This window comes from Aegilops tauschii, chromosome 7 (assembly GCF_002575655.3).
Source record: "Aegilops tauschii subsp. strangulata cultivar AL8/78 chromosome 7, Aet v6.0, whole genome shotgun sequence".
NCBI classification, from domain to species: Eukaryota; Viridiplantae; Streptophyta; class Magnoliopsida; order Poales; family Poaceae; genus Aegilops; species Aegilops tauschii.
Window position 1 is genome coordinate 621,845,575 of NC_053041.3, and position 4,632 is coordinate 621,850,206.

The following is a 4,632-nucleotide window of genomic DNA, read 5'->3' on the forward strand; positions in this document are numbered from 1 at the left end:
TGTAAAAATGGTAAACATGAAATAGATAAATGTTTTTGACATATACGAAAAATGTAGAATGAAAACCAAAAGAAACAAAGTAAAACCTAAAACAGAAGGACACCCAACAAAAACAATGAAAGACGCAAAGAAAAACCAAAAGAAAAAATATAGAAGAAAACAAAAAAAGCAAATAAAACAGAAGAAAATGAAAGAAAAGACAAAAGAAAGAAAACAAAGAAAGAAAAAAAAGAAACAAGTGAAAAAAGAACGAAAAATAAGTACAAAAATCCGAGAAAACAAATGCAAAACCGGCTCTCTTAACCTCAACTACTTCACGCCCTAGTAATTTACACGAATCTGAAGCTAACTTAGTGGGACTTCTCTCTTTCTTTTAAACTTGTGATAACAGGCTGACACAGTAGCTACACGGAGGGGCATTCGCTTCAGCGAGACGGATGTAGCACTCGTGTAAGGCAAGATATAGTTGTCGTGGTCTCCTCACGCGTGCGTGCAAACCTGCCATATGGCTTCGACACGCCATGAAACAAGGCTGGTCCAAGTACTCAAGTATCCGCAATGCCAGGGGAACAACCATCAAACATGTAACCAAGTACCTCCTCGCGGGCTCCCCGCATAGATCCTTTTTAGGGCCCTGGAAGCCCGCCAAGTGCTGCGTCCTGCTGTCACCACTTCTTGAGCGTTGGCGCACCCTCATGATTCAGTTTTATCATTTCATGTGTTTTTTGTTTCTTAGTTTTTGGGCTTTTCAGTTTTTTCTTGGTTTTCTTCAGATCTTGACCAAAATTTTAAAAAATCGGGTTCATTTTCGGGAAGCCATGCTTTTTGGTGAGAAGCAGAACATCACAATTGTGCTTCTTGGAAAAAAAACATAGTATGGGCTTATCTAAGAAGGGGAAATTACAATTGTGCTTCCCACAAAAAAAACACAAAATGCACAGGTGTGCTTCCCTTTTCAAGGAACCACATCCTTCCCCAAAAAACTGAGGTGGGAAGCACAAACTGTGCTTCCACGAGAAGCATAGCCTGTGCTTCCACGAGAAGCACAGTTATGCTTCCTGAAAAAGAAAAAGCACAGATTAGCCTTTCATGAGAAGAAAACTATGCTGCCGGAAAAGGGAAAAGCACAGTTGTGCTTTCCAAGAAATCTTTAAAAGCGGTAATGAATTTTTTCCGGTTCCAGTTTTTTTGGTTTTCGTCCTTCTTTGGTTTTGATTTTGTTTTTTGGGGGTTTTATTTTTTTTGATTGCTTTTGGTTTTTTTTTTCTGTTCTAGACTTTTCGTGAAAAAAAATTGTTGAAATCGATCAACATGGGATCTAATTTTGAAACTCTCAACATGAGAAATCCAATAGGGAAAACAGTTCATAATTTGGATGCACGATTCAAGAGATAAAACATTTTATAAAATAAATCTACAAAAAAGGGAAACTCTAGGATGTCACAAGTGGAACACACGCAATGCGCCACTTGTCGGGAGTGACGTTTGCAAGGGGTACATTTAATTAGTGATTTCGCAAAGCCAAGCTTTAAGGCTGGTCTGGCCCTTTTGTTTGCGAGCCATCATGGCATGGCCAGGCCCAACATGCGGTGGCACGTGGCCCAACTCTGTCGTTTTTGCAACACTATTTCAAACTGTTTTGACCTTTTTACGACTGTTCGGCCTTCTTAGCCTAAAAACAGAAGGTATGGAAGGGCAAAACATCCCAGAAGACCAAAATGGTCAACAAGGGCGAAAATCAACGCAGGTCGGCCCGCAGCCGTGCCCTGCCGGTATGGAGGAGGAAGAAGGATGGTGGAATGCATCCGCGATGGAGGAGAGGCGAGTCGCGGCGGAGCGAGGAAGAAGAAACAATCGGATGAGGGAAAGAGAAGTAGTGTTTCACCTTTTGTAGGACGATGCTACTGGTGGTTATATCCCTCATCTGCTTTCGGCAGGAATAACCCTTTTGGTTTCCCCATGCAAACGCAAGTGACCCCATGTCACATCAGTGGGCAGCGGGTTTTAATATATAAACCATCATAACAATTTCTGCTGCGGAGAAGACCGAAGTGACGTCACACCGATTTGATAATGCAGGAGTCCCGCGTGTTTCAAATCCGAAGCGCAGCACATGAGGGATTCGGTTCCTACGCTCTTCAGAACTCAGGTGCCACTTGCCGCATTGCCCATGAGCAAAAGAGACCTCTGACGACAGGAGATTGGTTTTCCACAAGCAATTAAATCGACATTGACACATGCAGAGGCATTTCTCGCAGCGTGTCTACCCCCACGCACTAATTGGGTCTAGCCCTGGCCGCTAGGAGAATGCACGCCAAGCCCAGGCACGGGGGCACTGTCGGTGTCGTGGCTAGTGGGTATCCAAAAGGGAAAAGCACAGTTGTGCTCTTAAAAAATGTTAGAAAAAGCACAACTGTGCTTGCGGATTACAAATTTTTTCAGTTCCATTTTTTTTGTTTCTGGATTTTGTGAAAAAATCGTTGAAACTTGTCTACATGGGATCTAACTTTGAAAATCTCGACGCGAGAAGTCCAACAGTGAAAACGGTTCACGGTTTAGATGCACGGTTCAGGAGATAAAACATTTTGAAACAAACAAATCTACAAAAAAGGAAGCTCCCAGGTTGCGACAAGTGGCACATACACAGTGCGTCACTTGTCAGAACCAAAAAAGGTGGGGAGTGGCATTTGCAAGTGGTATCTCTTAATCAGTAATTTCGCAAAACCAGGACCTAATGCCGGTCTGGACCTTTTATCCGCGAGCCATCACGACATGGCCCAGGCCCGTGTGGTCCAACTTTGCCCATTTGGCGGCACTGTTTGGGACTGTTTTGACCTTTTTATGGTTGTTTTGGCCTTCTTAACTAAAATCACAAAAGGTCTAAAAGAGCAAAATGTCCTAGAAGACCAAAACTGTCAACAAGGCCAAAAAGCAAGGCAGGTCGGTCCGCAGTCGTGACCTGCCGGGCTTGGCCCTTTTAGCTCGTGTGCTAGGTTGATCCTTGAGCTTAGGCATTCTGGCTGACATGACATGGTTCCACTAAAAAAAAGCTGACACGACATGGTCCTTTTATAAATGGGCCCACACGGGCCTCGTTGTGTCAGGCCCTTTTATGACAGGTCGTGTCGTGCCGGCCCATATGGCCAAGTCTGTGTGCGTGGGTTGTGCAGATGAGTCCGTCACGACAAGATTGATGTGAACATCATGACACACCTAAATTTATTATTGTTTTGCACGTTGTCATGTCATAAATTGAGATCATACTTCTAAAAAAAGTCAGAGGGTTCTAAATAAAAAATTGAGATTGTACTCTGCCGATAATACATAGAACATGTTACATATAGTTTGGCTAACTTATTGGATGTATTTGGCTTTGCTCATGAACGCAACAGGTCATTTGGTAGAGTTGATTCCTACCGTGATGAAAGCAAGAGATATGGTTGCTGCAAAAAAAAATGCACTAAAGACGACCAGGACAATTATAGACTTAGGACATCTTCAACGTCGACTCTTAAACCGTCCGCACATGTCCGGACTGCGGAGGCCATATAACGAGGGCCCATATTGGTCCATGACGCGGTCCAAACGCACTTTTTTCTCACAAATTGGAGACAAAGTGGGGGGTGCGGGAGTTTGGACAACACCCACGTAGGACTTCGACACCCCCAGCCCACCCAACCCCCCGGGTAAGATTTCCTTCCACTCCGCTCCTTAGCCCCCCTTGTTTTGCATCTGCACCCTCCACCTCCGCCGTCGTTGTACCTCTCCGGCCGCAATACAGGCATTATTAGGCATCCGCAAGTAGTGCCCACTCGCCTTGTCCATCCTGAAGCCGTTTGTACCCAGGTACACTCCTCCTCCCTCTGTCGACGACCTCCATGGAGGACACCATGCCCAACAGGTGTTCGGTCAAATGCCATTGAGCTTATTTTCGAATGTTGTGTCAGTTTTTAGAGTACGAAGGATGACGAGCTACTCAACCATGGAGGATGAGTTGTTATGCGATGCGTGGTTGGCCATATCCGGGGATTTCGTGGGCAAGAGCAGATGGGGGACTTTCTAGCAGCAAGTGCATGAAAACATTGCGCCCTACGGCCTGTACATCATTCAAGAACGCAACTTGAGATCGTTTTTAAAAAAAATAGTGAAAATTTTCAAATCCACAAACATTTATGAATTAATAATCATTTTACTTAAAAAATCCCATTTTGTTCATTTTTGTAACTTTTTAAGTCCCAAACTATTTAACATTGAAAAAACAAAGACAAAAAAGAAAAAGGAAATTTGAAAAACTGGCCACCCGGACATGAGCCGACCCAAACAGGCGCGTTGTGTCTTCTCCTAGCACAAAAAGCGCAGTATAGCCGACCCAAACAGGCCGGCCCATGCAGGGATTAAAAGTTTTTTTAACACTTATAGGTGGCGTCGATGGGTAATATTTTATAACTTTGGGGGAAATTTTGGTGACGTACCGCCGATAGCCCCTTTATTGTTACTAGCAAAACGGCTCATGCCTTGCAACGAGAGAAAAAAGTCATAATCTGCAATGGTCATGATCAGATTTTGCTGCATCACCTAGATACACTATCACTTTCAATTTTGTTAAATCATGAACAAATTTTCAAAATCAAG